The sequence below is a fragment of the Hippichthys cyanospilos genome, chromosome 11, assembly GCF_059441005.1.
Source record: "Hippichthys cyanospilos isolate Australia breed blue-spotted pipefish chromosome 11, RoL_Hcya_1.0, whole genome shotgun sequence".
In the NCBI taxonomy this organism is placed as follows: domain Eukaryota; kingdom Metazoa; phylum Chordata; class Actinopteri; order Syngnathiformes; family Syngnathidae; genus Hippichthys; species Hippichthys cyanospilos.
Window position 1 is genome coordinate 2,953,235 of NC_142379.1, and position 15,444 is coordinate 2,968,678.

General features: G+C 38.9%; 1 protein-coding gene and 1 non-coding gene across 2 annotated transcripts in view; one reads left to right on the forward strand and one right to left on the reverse strand.

The window, feature by feature from the left end:
- Window positions 1–15,444, reverse strand: part of cntn5 (contactin 5) — a 151,610-nt gene that overhangs the window by 123,258 nt on the left and 12,908 nt on the right. The gene's annotated exons all lie outside the window — the stretch shown is intronic.
- Window positions 9,762–9,834, forward strand: trnar-ccg (transfer RNA arginine (anticodon CCG)). Its single transcript has one exon. It is a non-coding gene; the product is annotated as a tRNA-Arg (tRNA).

Here is a 15,444-nt window from a genome sequence, read left to right on the forward strand (position 1 = left end):
AATGGAGAAATTTGAGCCTTTCACGTGAGGGGTTTTGTATTTTATTCTCTATTTATAACCTGATCAAACCGATAAAACGTAATTATTTCTGGAATGTTTTTTCGTTTTATCCATTTCACCTTCTACTCGCCGAATTGCCTTCTTCGATTGCTTGGCAAGATTCAGCCAAAAATATCGTTTTTTTATTATTATTATTTAGAGGAGGCCAAAATTCTGAGACGGCAAGGTGCCAAAATGATCGTCATCAACCTCAAAAGTTTACACTAGCCCATAAAAACTTTGATTTCCGTCAACGAAAAGTTTCACATAAAGTCATATTACATAAGAAATTTAATGTGCCAAGGGTAAAATTTCATCATCTTATATGCATATATTTAACTGTGGAACGATACGGGCCTTTTAATGCGTGTCATTTTGAAAAAAAACCTTTATTGCGTCACGGTGTCTTATAAACTTGAAACTTAGTCAAAGTCAAACCTTCAAACTACATTCCCACTGATCTTTTTCAAAAGTCAAAAAAAAGCATCGGTTCAGGTCGGGTTTCGCTTTCACACCGGAGGCAAACCTTCAATTCAACTTCAATTTACCCAGACTGTTGACTTTCTTTCAAATGATAGTGACTACCGACAAATCCGCCGCCTGTTGCAAATTACGGGTTTGCTCACGCCATCCAGGACAGTAGCAGTACAATTTTAATCACAATGGGTAGGAACAAACAGTCGCTGTGTCCAAATTGCGGGTCTGTGTTTTTTTTTATTTCTTTATAGCATCAAAATGGCATGTGAAAACTTTCCAGATTCCGCCGCCCCCAAAAATTGTCATCGGGCTCGACGACACGACGGTGACCCAAGCACTTTGGTCATAGCGTGTATTCTAACTCGTCCTTGTTGTTTACCCTCTGAGGGCATTCGGGAAAGCTAAAGTGCCCCCGCGGACGGAAACAACGTTGGATATCGAGCGCTGCGGCGCAAACTCAAAGACACGCCGTTATTGAAGACTTTTTGTACGCGGCGCTGCTGGGTGCAGCTTCAGAGGCCAGCTGCCGCCGATTGGGCTGACAGCTGGGCAAATGTTGGCGTCCTTTCCCCGCGGGGGGCCATAGACGGGCGGCGCGTAACCGGGAGCCAGACTTTGAAGGCACCCTTGATCACACGTGTACGCCGCTCGGGATAAATACATGCGAGACACGACTTTCCCCGCGGTAGCCGTCACTTTGCGTTAACATTTAACATCTCAGCTTTCATCCTGAATGAGTTCAAACGCCCCTCGATCGACTAATTGGAAAATAAATCATTTCGCATATAATGAAGCAAAACCCCATTTTAATTCCTGATCATATTGCTCAAGACTATCAATGTTCCACATTCCATAGCAGGTATCTTCTTTTAGTGTATTTTTTATTTTTTTTTGCATTTTGGATGTGCTTCAGCTCGGCGGGAATTGATTAACAGTAGCTTTAATTCTGCGAGGGTGTTGCGAAAAAAGCGTGTGGTGGAAACATGCTCCTTAACGCTCTCATCGCCGCGGCGGCCGTTCCGCAAAAGTTAATGAATAAGTCATCGGGAGGCGATGGTGATTGATGCGTCGGAAATAAACAAGCTTCTGGAATGGCCGCGCTCGCCGGATGGTTCGTTTAGCTACTTAGCATGCGGTTTGCACTTCAAATCCAACTTCCAGATTGTCTGAAATCGAGCAGATGTCTTATAGATTATTTTATAAGGAATCCTGATTTGATTAGCATGTCTAAACAGTTAGCTGCATCTTTACTTTATGCTAAGTACCGGAAAATCGAGATATATCTAGTAGCAATTATCAAGCCTTCCGTTTTCATGAGGGGCGGTTCATTTGATTGTGACTCATTGATTAGAAAGTCTCATTCCATACACCGCAAAAATGCAAGCATTGTTCGCTAAACTGAACGGACTTGGCTATTGTTTTTGTTTGCGGGCAAGCTTGAACCATGGATTGTTGATCATTTAATTTCCGAAATTTCAGCTACTATAATTTCCAACCTAATGTCATTTCCAAGCTAATGTTATCTAGGCTAAGTGTTGCAAATATCTATCTATCTATCTATCTATCTATCTATCTATCTATCTATCTATCTATCTATCTATCTATCTATCTATCTATCAGCTACTTAGTAGCTAACTAGCTAGCTACTTAGATAGATAGATGGATAAGTAGTATGCTAAGTAGCTAAATAGCAATGTAGCGCCATTTAGAAAAACCAAATAGGTACATAGGTACTAAATATAACATTATAATGTATAAATATAATGTATATCAAATGAATAGGTATGTAGAGCTATAGATAGCGCTAATTAGCTATCTATGTAGTGCTAAGTAGCTAGCTAGCACCAAATCAGTCTCTATCGAAATAGGTATGTAGATCTATAGATAGCGTTAAGTAGCTAGCTAGCTTTGTAGGGCTAAGTAGCTAGCTAGCTAGCAGATAGCTAGATAGATTTATGATCTATGTCATACCAGTTTCTATAGTCTTCTATGAAAGCCGATCGATCATCTTTGCGCCAGATCAACATGAACTACGAAATGTTATTTTCGAAGACACCTTTGGCTACTTTCTGATACAATAAGCAACAACAGTAACTGAATCATAACTATTCAACTTCAATTTGTAATAAGTATGTTATTGAATAAATGCTTGTAAATAAAAAGAAATTATTCGACAAAACACCCCTCCAATTGAAGCCCACGCCGTCCTTGACTTCCTGTTTAAGGAAATGCTGACCTTTGCTATATGAATTGACGATGTGGGTAATTCAGTTGAATCAGGTTGAAACTTTTATTGGATTTTTGGGGGGCTGTAATAAATCCAACGAGTATTTAAAAAGAATAATGGGCGAATGTGTTCGACTTGGCCTTAAGGAGGAGAAAATAGGAAGAAAGGGGAGTGCGCAAGAAAAAGCTTGAAACAAGACAAAACGGCTGTTGGCAATTAGCATAAATAAGACGGCAGGTTGACTTGCTGGCTAAAGGCCATACGCGAGGTTCTCTTGAAAAGACACTTCTTTCGGTAATCTGCATTTTTAGATTTAAAGGGGACATATTATGGAAATTGAATTTTTTAAAACTGTCTATAAAAATAGTTGGCTCTCTGGAGTATTTGCCTAAACTTAAAGTGTGAAATTATCAAGTAATGTCTTTATGTCAACGGAGTGGGATTCACAATTAGCCCAAAACATTTTAACGTGTATATATATATATATATATATATATATATATATATATATATATATATATATATATATATATAATGATCTAAACTAATCAATTACCTGGGTTCTTAATTGTCGAAAGTAATTGATTACTTTTGTATTTTAGTGCCATAACTACTTAAGTGCCTTAAGTACTTTAGTGATAAAGAAATGGATTACTGGGGTGATTATTACCTAAAATAATTGATTACTGGAGTAATTCATTGATTTTGTATTAGACATTTTTAGACCCTCTTTAAGCCAAACACTTGGAAAAAGGTAGTATTGTTAGTAATTAATTAATTAGTATTGTGGTACTTTTGGTAAGTATTACTCAAGTACTCAAAATTCTAAAGTAATCCATTTCTTTAATGGTTACTTACCTAGAGTAATCAATAACTTTAGTACTTTAGATAACTCAAGTGTTTAGTCCCTCAAGTAATTGATTATTTAATTAATTAATTATCTAAACTAATCAATTACCTGAGTGCTTTATTGCCGAAAGTAATGGGTTACTTTGGTGTTTGATTACCTAAAGAAATTGATGACTGTAATTTAGAGATTTTTAGACCCTATTTAAGCCAAACACACGGAAAAAATACATATGCTAAGTACCTGGTATTGATTGTCTGGACTCGAATAAACAAACAAACATAAAAGTACGTCTTTGGGATTGAACGAATTTAAGATAAAACACGTGAATATGAATAGGTGAACTTGTAACGAGCAAAGCAAACATGAACAGAGGCTGCTTGCTTGTCGTTCTTCATCTTTGGTGTATTCCAATGAAGGAAGGTCACAGAAATGCCGGTAGGACACCTGCTGGAACCGTTTGAAAACGTGCAGGTAAAAAACCAAAATCTCAATACAACTCCTTCAAAACCATCTCGTGACTGGCCCCCTGTCTTCAGCGCTAATACGTCAGCGAAAGGTATTAAGCTCTTTTAAGAGAGGAGAATTCACGCTGGGCCAAGCTGTTCAAATGGCTCCACGTTGCATTTGTGCCCTCGGAGACGCACTTTGGGATTAAAAAGTACGGCTTTAAACTCATATTCGGGCTTTTAATGGCTGAAAAAGCAGTCATTATAGGTGATTATAGTGTGTGGAGGCAGGCAGGCTGCCATAAAAGACCACACGGTCCGTGTGTTGGGGGCGTAATCTCAGCGCAGGTCGGCGGCGGTGCGGGGCGACCTGAAGGTGAAAGTCTTGAGAGCCGACATTAATCATCGCCGAGAAAAGTGGCCCAAACGGTGTTTACATGGCCGCGGAGGCTTGGACCGGCGGCCTAATTTTCGACGCTAAGCGGCGAGCGTCGGGGGTCGTCGTTGACGGGGGAACTTGGATGCGATTACTTTTTTTCAGATTTATATGTGTTAGGAATTCACCGGAGGCAGCACGGAAACATGTCCGCCGCAGTATCGTTGCGGAAAATAAGCCGAATGAACAGCTTGTAATATTTGTTTTATTCCTCTAGATCGGTGGTTTTCAAAAGGGGGTACGGGTACCCCTGGGAGTACTTGAAGGAACACCAGAGGGTACACCAAACGTACACCAAACGTGCAAAAATCCCTTCAACATAATTATTGAATTACATTTCTCAGGAAAATATAAGTTAATAAAACACTTAGAATGGTTCAACCTAATTTGTCACGTGACACCTCGTTACCTCGTTACCTGTCAGGGTAATGATTTCTTTATGTGAACAGATCTCTACTATGATCCCAAAAGAGGACACTTCAAATGGAATATTTTTCTCTGGACAAATACTTATTTATAATTATTTCTTTTTTAGAACAGGTCTGACAACTTTATATTGATTTTTTTTTGCCTCTACAAAAGAGGACGCTTTGTATTTAATATTTTTCTGAGAACTAAGATTTTTGAGAAGAGATCTGACACTTTGTGTTGATTATTTTCGGGGGGCAAATATTTATATTTTTTTCTTTTTGAGTATAGTTCTGACATTTTATGTAAATTATTTTGGGGGAACAAATATATACTAAGTTAAAGATTTATTTTGTGAACATATATCCATTGTAATCTTAAGAGGAGGCTTCATTTTTAATGTGGAAAAATATTTCTTTATAATATATATAATAATAATAATATATATGATTATTTCTTTTTGAGAACAGGTCTGACATTATAAGTTAATTTTTTTATTTTTTTGGGGGGGGGTGCAAATATTTACTTAGGGATCTGACACTTTGTGTTGATTATTTTCGGGGGACAAATATTTATATATTTTTTCTTTTTGAGTATAGTTCTGACATTTTATGTAAATTATTTTTGGGGAACAAATATATACTAGGTTAAAGATTTATTTTGTGAACATATATCCATTGTAATCTTAAGAGGAGGCTTCATTTTTAATGTGGAAAAATATTTCTTTATAATATATATAATAATAATAATATATATGATTATTTCTTTTTGAGAACAGGTCTGACATTATAAGTTATTTTTTTATTTTTTTTTGGGGGGGGGTGCAGATATTTACTTAATAATTGTTCATTTTTTGTTTTTCGTGAACACATATCTTCTGTAGTCCAAAAAGAGGGAGCTTTATATTTAATGTTTTTCTGTGGACAAATATTTATTCAAAATTATTCTTATTTGAGAACAGGTCTGACATTATATATTGATCACTTTTTTTTTTTTTTGGGAAGGTGGGGCAAATATTTACTTAATAATTGTTAATTTTTTTATTTTTCATGAACACATATCTTCTGTAGTCCAAAAAGAGGATGCTTTATATTTAATGTTTTTCTGTGGACAAATATTTATTTATAGTTGTGTATGGCATACGCTATACTTAAAAAAAAAAAAGGCTACCTTGCCTGTAATTTCTTCGCCTCACTTTGTCAAAAATGTCCTGCGACAGAAAAAAAAAAACTTCTGTCTGCAGAATATGCAAAAAATTGTATCTCTTACCTCTCTTAGTCTACCGAACTTGTGCTCAAACTTTTTTCCCTATTTCAACATTCAAAACCATCTATTGGCATTTTAAAGCGCAGATGGTTTGGATGCAGCCTGTGACTATAAGCAATAGGGCCAGAACTCGCATCTGCCTCGCACGAAAAATCATAACAGTAAATCTTTATGTGAACGATGGCGCACTTTTTAAGTTGTGCAGTAACAGCCGCATTAAAAGCACCATCTGAGAATTGGACGGTCATGTAAGGTGACCGACCGCACTTTTTCCTCCAATGGGACGTTCAAATATATGTGCTTGCAAAGCTGTGATTTATTGGGCTCCATTTTGGTCCTGCATAAAAAAAAAACGCTTTTATTTTTAGGAAAAAAAGCAGATAAATGTTAGATTTGCATTTTTTTTCCAGGATAAAAGGAAGAATTGTCATTTTTTTTGTGTGAAAAGGAAAAATAGCTTGTGTGGCAAAAAAAAATCCAAGAAAAAAAATGCTACAAGGTGTTAAATCCAGCATTTTCTCATTGAGATTTGTAAGATTTATAAGAACGAACTTACACATGAGCATTGGTGTAAGCATTTGCAGAAAGACACCTATTTTCCTACTTAAGTTAAATCATATGAAATTTATATCGTCTTGTTTAGAAATGACAGTTTGCGTGGGTAGAATTTTAAGAGAAAATGTTCTAATTTATGACTAATTTAAGAAAATGCATCGAGGAAAAGTTTGCTTGAATCCAGCAAAACTGGCCTGAATTTTTAAATTCATGAGAAAATATTGCTTACATTTACAGTATACTAGGACCATTAGCTTAAATCTAGGTTCAAATAATGCATATTTTAAGCTACATTTTCAACAACTTTACTTTTTATTGAGAACTATAATCTTAAAATTCACATTTTCTGACTTGTTTTTGCACTCAGATTGTTCTAAAACATAGAAAAAAAATTCTTGAATTAGGTTTTTTCTGCAAGAAAAAATGCTTACTCCAATGGTTTTTTTTTTTTTTTTGCTTAAAAGAAGAAAATTAGCATTTTTTTTTTTTAGATTCTTTTCTTGTTTTTTTTCCCGGCGCTTTTTGCAGTGTCCTGATGATAAAAACTCACTAAAAAGTTTGCGAACCCCAGTGAAAAAGCGTCTTTATCACGCCGCTCCCGATCTCGCCCTTGCGCGCCGGTTTTGCCCGTCTTCCCTACCCCGCCCCCTGAGCCGGACCCGTCGGCTTTTGACAGCGCTCCAAAGGAATTATTCACCGTGACCCTGGGCGCCGTGACAAGGTCACGGGCTCGGAGTCTCGCCTTTCTCGCCGCGTCTGTTCTCGACGCGTAATTGATCTGGTTAAGCAGCGCGGGAGGGAAGGTCACGGGTGGCGGCGGACACATGCTCTCCATCACCGCGGCACAGGTGGCCCCGCCATCTTTTTCCGTGGACGCCCGCCTGTGATGAGCTCTAATTAGTTTGCTACTCCGTATCAAACGGTGATCATTTCCTAACACGGACATTGCCACCAATAATATCCGTGTTGTTATCGTGATATTGTAAAAATACGGTGGACTGTTCTATGTTAAGTGCACCGATTTTGCCGGATTGCAAAAGATTGTGGATCTGATTTTGGACAGGAACTATGTTGCATTGCGGGAATGTTGTTTGTAGTTTGGCGCCAATTACCAGTACCAATACAATACCATGTGCAGTGGGCCCCCGGGTTATGACGTCCCTAGCTTACTTTTCTTTCGTTTGGCGTTACGAAGAGGAATACTAAGTTTTTCCATCCCCTTGTTGCGGCATTTCTCCCGCTTTACGGCATCAACAAAAGTTAAAAAATTTAAGCGGTCTGTGTCCTTGCGTCTGACTCTGCAACTTGCACCACACATACGTCACTACATGTGGGAACGCTGGTTTGCTATTAGTCGGCGTCACGGGGTCACTAAGATGGCGATATGCTAAAGACTTTATCTCGTGTGAGTGCTTGCGATATCTTACTTATTTTCTTTTATTTTTATGCTTAATTCAAACTTGAATTGGTTAGTCATGGGTCCCAAGATTGCTAATCAAGAAATACGAAGAAGGCACGCGTATCGTTAGCCTCGCTAGGTAATATGGCCCTAACTAGCTCGGGTCATGTTACTTCAAAGGTAAATAAAATTTCATTTTACCATTGCATATTTTTTATTTATGATGTTATTTATATATTTACATGTATATTATCTATGAGTAGTACTTACTCTACTATATTGATACTCATTTTAATACAGTATGTAAAATTTGGATGTTTTTACCTCTTTTCATCATCAAAAGCAGTCAAATAATCGCTGATAGCTGAACTTAAAATTTGTCTTATCTGTTTTGTCACGATACCAAAATTTGGACTCTAAATAACAGGTGTCAAACTCAAGGCCTCGGGGGCCAGATCCGGCTAGCCTCATAACTTTATGCGGCCCTCGAAATGCTGATTTGACTAAATTACGAAATGTGAAATTTGTCTTCAACCCCACCCTCAAAAATTCTATTCTTCTAATTTATAATTTCTACTTCATGTTCGCTAACAGCTCTGAGCTAGCGGACGATACTATCGCATCGTATCGTCCGCCATTGAGATTATCGACACCTCGATCCTGAAAATAGGTCCCAAAGTTCAAATTTGGCTACAACGACAACACTAAAAGCAAGTAAAATTCTAACATGCAATTTTATGCCGTCTCCTGTTTTGAACTGCTAAGATTTATGAGGCTTGTTTTTGTGTGTCGTTTTTTTTTTCCCCGTCTGCAATAAAAGCTTTCAAATGCCCACAGCTTCTTTGTGGCAGCATGAATCTGTCAGACAACATCTGCTCACACATTTGCGCACTAAGAAAAATCTGCAAGCAAATTTTAATAGGAGCCCGTTTGCTCCAAAGTGGGAGATGGATTCCGAAAAGGAACGCGACGTTCAATTTGCGCGGGCCCGGACCGCATTTCAAACGGCTCGGCTTCATTAATCAGCCCGGGATTGTTCTTGAAGGACGTTCAGCTGACTGGATCGGGCGGCGGCGAAAGATGCGGCGAAAAAATCAGAGCGAAGATCTGAATGAATTTCTCCGGTCTAGGGAATCAATCTGGCGACCCGGCAGCTGTTGCTGCTGCTGCCGCCGGCGCTAGCAGTCAAACGGCCCAAATTGCAAATGAGACAATTGACTAGGCGGCCATAGAGGCTTTTTGTTGACAAGACGGCTTTGTTTACCCGTGCTTGCGGAGGATGTTAATGAAAAGAAATAGTTTAAACGTGAAAGATGAGGCTTTGATCCCGACAAAGTTTTGATGCCGTTTGCTCATTAGTGGATGAAAAAACAGAGTTGTGTTGAGAGAACAACAGAAAAGTATAAAACTCAACATTTTTGATACTTTTAAACTGTAAAAAAAAAAAACACCTTTAGTACACCAGCAGATTTGAACTTTTAAACTGTAAAAAACAAACAAAAACAAACATCTTGAGTGCACCAGCAGATTTGAATGCCATTTTTCACTGTCCATTTATGATATGAGTAACTATTAATGCCTGGAAATATTTAGAAACCCTAACCCTAACCCCAAGTAAAGGCCTTGGTCAAAATCAGAAGAACCAGTCAATTATTTGCAACCCAGTGGCCTAATGGATAAGGCATCAGCCTCCGGAGCTGGGGATTGTGGGTTCAAGTCCCACCTGGGTTGACAACAAGAACAAAATAAATAAATAAAATAATGTGGCTAACCACTAAATAATACTGCATTATTTTATTACATATTATGTCTAAATCATGAAAAAACTAAACAGTTCAATTACCAGGCATTCGTTTTATCATAAATACCCAAAGTTGCGCAGCATCCATGCTTCACCATGTTTATGATCGTGTGTGTATGCCAAAAGACCGCATTTAATAAACGAGTAACATGGAATACCTTCCCGTGTTCTTGAATAGGTGCGACTCTTAAATGAATCAGATTGAGACTTTGGCACTAGTATACGATCCTCTCCATTTTAGCACCATACCTGTGTCTGAACAAGGATGGACTCGGACGGTGGTTCAGTGTGCTTGTTTCTTTACTGGAAATAATGCAATAACAACCACAGCTAACATGAGCTGCAACAGGCATTTTCAGCTAACAACCAACTGACGTCTGCTCGTCCTGTTACGGTAATTATTGTAAGAATATGGCCGATATCAAAACTCGGCTTGACGAATCAATCTTCCTTGAATCGCGCTGAATTAAAAAGAAAAAAATGGAATCTTTATCATACCGAGATGCCACAACATGACAACACTTTTCAACCAAAAACGAAAACCTTTATACGATCCTCCCCATTTTTGGACTATACCTGTGTCTGAACAAGGATGGACTCGGACGGTGGTTCAGTGTGCTTGTTTCTTTTATTTGAAATAATGCCGTAACAACCACAGCTAACACGAGCTGCTGTTAGCTGCAACGGACGTTTACCGCTAACTGACATCCGCTCGTCCCGTTACGGTAATTATTGTAAAAATACAGCCGATATAAAACTCGCGTCAAACCTCGGCTTACTTGACTGACGGATCAATCTTCTTTGAATCGTGTTAAACAAAAAGAAAATTTGGAATCTTTATCATACCGAGATACCGCAACGTGACAACACTTTTCAACAAATAACAAAAACAGACGAAAATTACCAACCACAATTCACATTCCCTCAACCTAATCAGAGCTGTAGCTTTGCGCTGTAGCTAATTAGCATTAGCTCCGCCATATCTTAAAACTACAACCGGAGCTGTAGCGTTGTCGGAATCACAGATTAGCATTAGCCAACAGTGTTTTCGGTGTTAGCCTCCGCTAACTGACATCCGCTCGTCCCGTTACGGTAATTATCGTAAAAATACAGCCGATATAAAACTCGCGTCAAACCTCGGCTTACTTGACTGACGGATCAATCTTCTTTGAATCGTGTTAAACAAAAAGAAAATTTGGAATCTTTATCATACCGAGATACCGCAATGTGACAACACTTTTCAACAAATAACGAAAACAGCTGAAAATGCCCAACCACAATTCACATCGCTAATTAGCATTAGCTACGCCATATCTTAAAACTACAACCGGAGCTGTAGCGTTGTCGGAATCACAGATTAGCATTAGCTAACAGTGTTTTCGGTGTTAGCCTCCGCTAACCGGCCCATAGGCGTACTACAAAGTATGAGGTTACATGGTAGCAGCCACTCCATCTAAAAAAAGGGTTAAGCCCTGTCACAGCTTGGATTCTCTTTCACCACTTCCCCAAACGATCTGATCCTTGAGTGTGTTTTCCACTCGCTGTGTTGACCTTCTCTTCACTCGTGTCCTGTTTGACAGCAACACCGTCAGATGGTTTTCTCTAAACCTCAAGCGGGGATCTGCGTGGCTCTCAACCACGCCTGCCGGAACCTTTCCCCCGATACGCTCGTATCTCCGAACAAATATTTGGACTCCGATGTTGTCGGGGAGAGTAACGAGTCAGCGGCGCGGGCGGCTCGTCAAGACTCGACCCGGGCTCCGCTCGGGCGTGATAAATTCCCACTCTCCGATGGCACGGTTGAGTGGCAAGAGTCGGTGTCAGAAAACGGGATGTATGTTACGTTTAATCTTCACTCGGCGGCTGTCGGTCAATCAAGCTCACATCCTTGTCATACCATGTCAACACATGTCACCCATTCCCGTATTTGACTCATGGTGGCAAAGGGAAGCGGAAAAAATACTCATAATCTCTACACACTCAATGAAGTTTCTTACGTTTAATGTTTCTAAGGCAGTCTGTCTCAAATAACCCCCAACAGGCTTTGTTTTTGAAATATAAAGTGTAATTGCAATAATAATCATTATTTTTACTTCAGACACTTTGATGCACTTTTGCACTGTTTTTCTTTCTTTTCAGTTTCAGACTAACCTGTAACCTGTATACACGCTGTAAAAAATGGAGTTAACAGTTGTTTAAGGCGATTTGTATTGCAAATTTTGAAAAGTTGAAGGCAACTTTCAAATTTTGCTATTTGGTCAGTTCTGTCCCCCGAGCCTCGAGTTTGACACCGGTTTACCAAATACATAAAGGAAATGCTGATGATATATGAACTCACTAGAGCTCTGAGGTAGGGGCGTATCCAGAATTTTTGATTTTTTTTTTACACGGGGTGGCAAGGGTGTCACGGCACCTCAGTTTCGGACTGCACGATTATGACGAAAATAATAATCACGATTCTTCATCACGATTATTCATCATCTTTGGTCAAACAGGTTTGTTTATTGACTTTTTTTAAACAAGGGGTAAATAAACGAGGCTTCAATGCTTGATATTTACAAATATCAATAATAAACTAAAATAAATGAAGTAAATAATAATTATGGCAAAAACCTGGCAAAAACACAGCTAACTTACTTGCTGAGAGCAAACCGATGAAAAAAAAAATGAAGCTTATTTAGAATCAAGCCCATTATTTACTTCGAAGCAAATTTTAATCAATTAGCAATCAAAATGTCCTTTTCGGTCATTTCAATTTCAATTTTTTTGTCAATCGGATTTTTCAAAATGGGTCTCAATTGACAGCTAGCATTTATATCTCAGGAATCAGGTGAGAAGTTCAATGCCAATTCACTCTGGTAAATCATATATAAGAGTGAGAAAAGCTGAGGATTTTTACATGCAGACATGTGGGAAACACTGCCCCCTAGTGGTAGGATGACAAAGTGCTTGATTTGACTTTTTTATAATGCACCACACACTCTTAGTAAATTTAGGAGATTACGTTTTGTCACCGTGCTTTGTAAATGTTATTAAACGCTGCATTTCGAATTATATTTTGAAGATTGAGCTACCTTGTGTTTGAATTGCGCAATATAAATAAAACAGCCTTGCCTAAGGCAAGTGTTGTCGACAATCAACTGTAAGCAAACGGGCCAAGTGAAGCATGGAATGGCTTCCTTTGTGCATCGGCAAGATAAACAGGAATACAGCAATTTATTTTTTTAACTCGTGTTGTCAATAGTTTGGCCACAGGTCTGCGCTCAGAATGATTATGTGTTTGGTTTTTTTTTCATCTGTCAAGGTTGGATGTTCTGCATCAAGCACAGTGAAATGGTCGTTCACACGTTTGCTTGATTTTAAAAGGTTTGAGGTTGGTTCAAATTTTGGATCGGCCCTTCCTACTGTGTGTGAAGTTTGCATTTTCTCCATTTTTTTTTTTGGCTTCAGTACAGCTGGTCTACGAGAATATATTATGGCTGTAACTAGCGATTGTTTTAATAATTGAGTAATCTGTTGATTAACTGATGAATCAGGAAAAAAAAAACAAGATTTGACAATCTTTTGTTAAACAAAACAACAGTTTTCTCAGTGCAGAAAATATACATGCCCCTCTAGAATATATATATATATATATATATATATTAGGGTTGTTCAACACTTTTTCAAAACGACACCAGTATAAGTACTCAACTCTTGTATTCGCCGATACTGATACCAAATAACGATACCGCCAGTACATTTGATTAACAAAATTTCCCCCAAAAAACAATTAAATATTTTTAAAGTCAAGTTTATTGGTATAGCCCTGAATCACCGCAGTCTCAAAAGGCTCCACAGGTGAAAAACAAGTCATACGGAACGTCATAATTACGTCATAAATGCACAACAGCATCCCCTGAACAATGCTTCCAGATGGGGAAGGAAAAACTCAAAAACCCCATCTGGGGAAAATATGGAAACCTTCAGAAGGGACCGCAGGTGGGAGGAGCCCCCTTCCAAGCTCAACTCGGCACTAGTTGCCGAGTCAAATACTGTATATCGCAATATAGCATTTTTCCATTCTTCTGCGGATTGAACAACAGCACTGGTATCGATACCTGGTATCGGTACATGCTCGTCCCTCCTCTATAAAGTGTGATGTAATTGAATTTAATCAAAGCATTACCCTGAGTAACCTCATAATTTCATGTTTTGATATTTACATTCCCAAATGGCTTTTAACCCTAACCCGAGTTGTAGAGGTTAGAGGTCAAATGAATGCTGGAAAAAGTTTTGAAATTATTTATCATGGTATTATTTGGTTAGATCACAAAAACCAAGCAATAGACCAGTGGTGTATGCATAAAGAAAATACATGAATATTGTAGGTCTGTGTTGGGCAGTAATGTGAATTGAAATGGGATTAATGCTCGCAATTCATTGGCTGGTGAGAGCTTCCAGCGATAAATCATTCATGGAGTCGGAGCGATGCGTTTAGAGGTAGTACGCGCCTCGCCCCGGAGAAAGACTCATTAGTCCAGTTTGCTTTTGCAAAATTCGGCGGGAGGAGCGGCAAACGGCGGGCCGGGGAGGGGCCCGCGGAGAATACCGCCGGCATTAGTTTCCGAGTGTCCCGCCATCATCGTCGAAACGAGAAGACGCACTCGGGATTTGAAGGCTTAAAAAGAGAGGAGGGGATATTGATTTATGGGCTCCTGCAGTCTTCCGCCCTCGTTCATCATGCTGTCCGCACGCGCGCGGCTCACGTCGGTCCCGGGAGCCCGACTTCCCCTTCCTCTCGGCTGACCGCTTATTCTCACGTCGGGAGTAACCGGCCTAACTCCTCTTCCCCTGTTTGACTGGCTCGCATGGCGGGCCGTGAAATATGGCCACCTGTTGATGTCTGACGGATGCCTTTCTTCTTCCCTCCGCTCTATTAGCGCTTTGTTTTGGATTTGGGTTGTTTTCAAAGTTCTTGGCGATAAGCGAGTCAGGAGAGATGAAACAAAACAACTCAACAGAATTCATGTAGAAAGCCAACAGTACATATGGGCAAAGGTAGAATCTATTTGTCATTATTTGTCCACTGGATATGGTCATAAATATCTAAATAACAATAAATAACCTTGCACCATAGACAACCATGGTGTAAACTGTACTTGTACAGATAAGGACTCAACCGATTAACTCAGTGCCAAGCGTTATTGGAAAAGGAAACCTCTAGAGGGCCAGTATATTTCACATTTTCACTCACCTTTAAAGGCCAACAAAAATATGAAAGATTACATTTCATTCCTTACTTTGAATCGCATGTAGGTAATATCTGTGTCATATGTGTGGAAACACTGCCATCCAGTGGTCACAGTTAGCACTATAGTGCTCAATTGACTTATATTAGGTAAACATTAGTCACGTGTCAGCTACTCTTAATAAAAAAAAACATATTTGACCAGAATTTTATTATTTATTATTGTTATTACAATTTTGAAAGGCGTCCACGGCACTGAATGAGTTAATCAGTTCTCTAAACATGGGCCAAAAATAACCTTCCAAAAGTA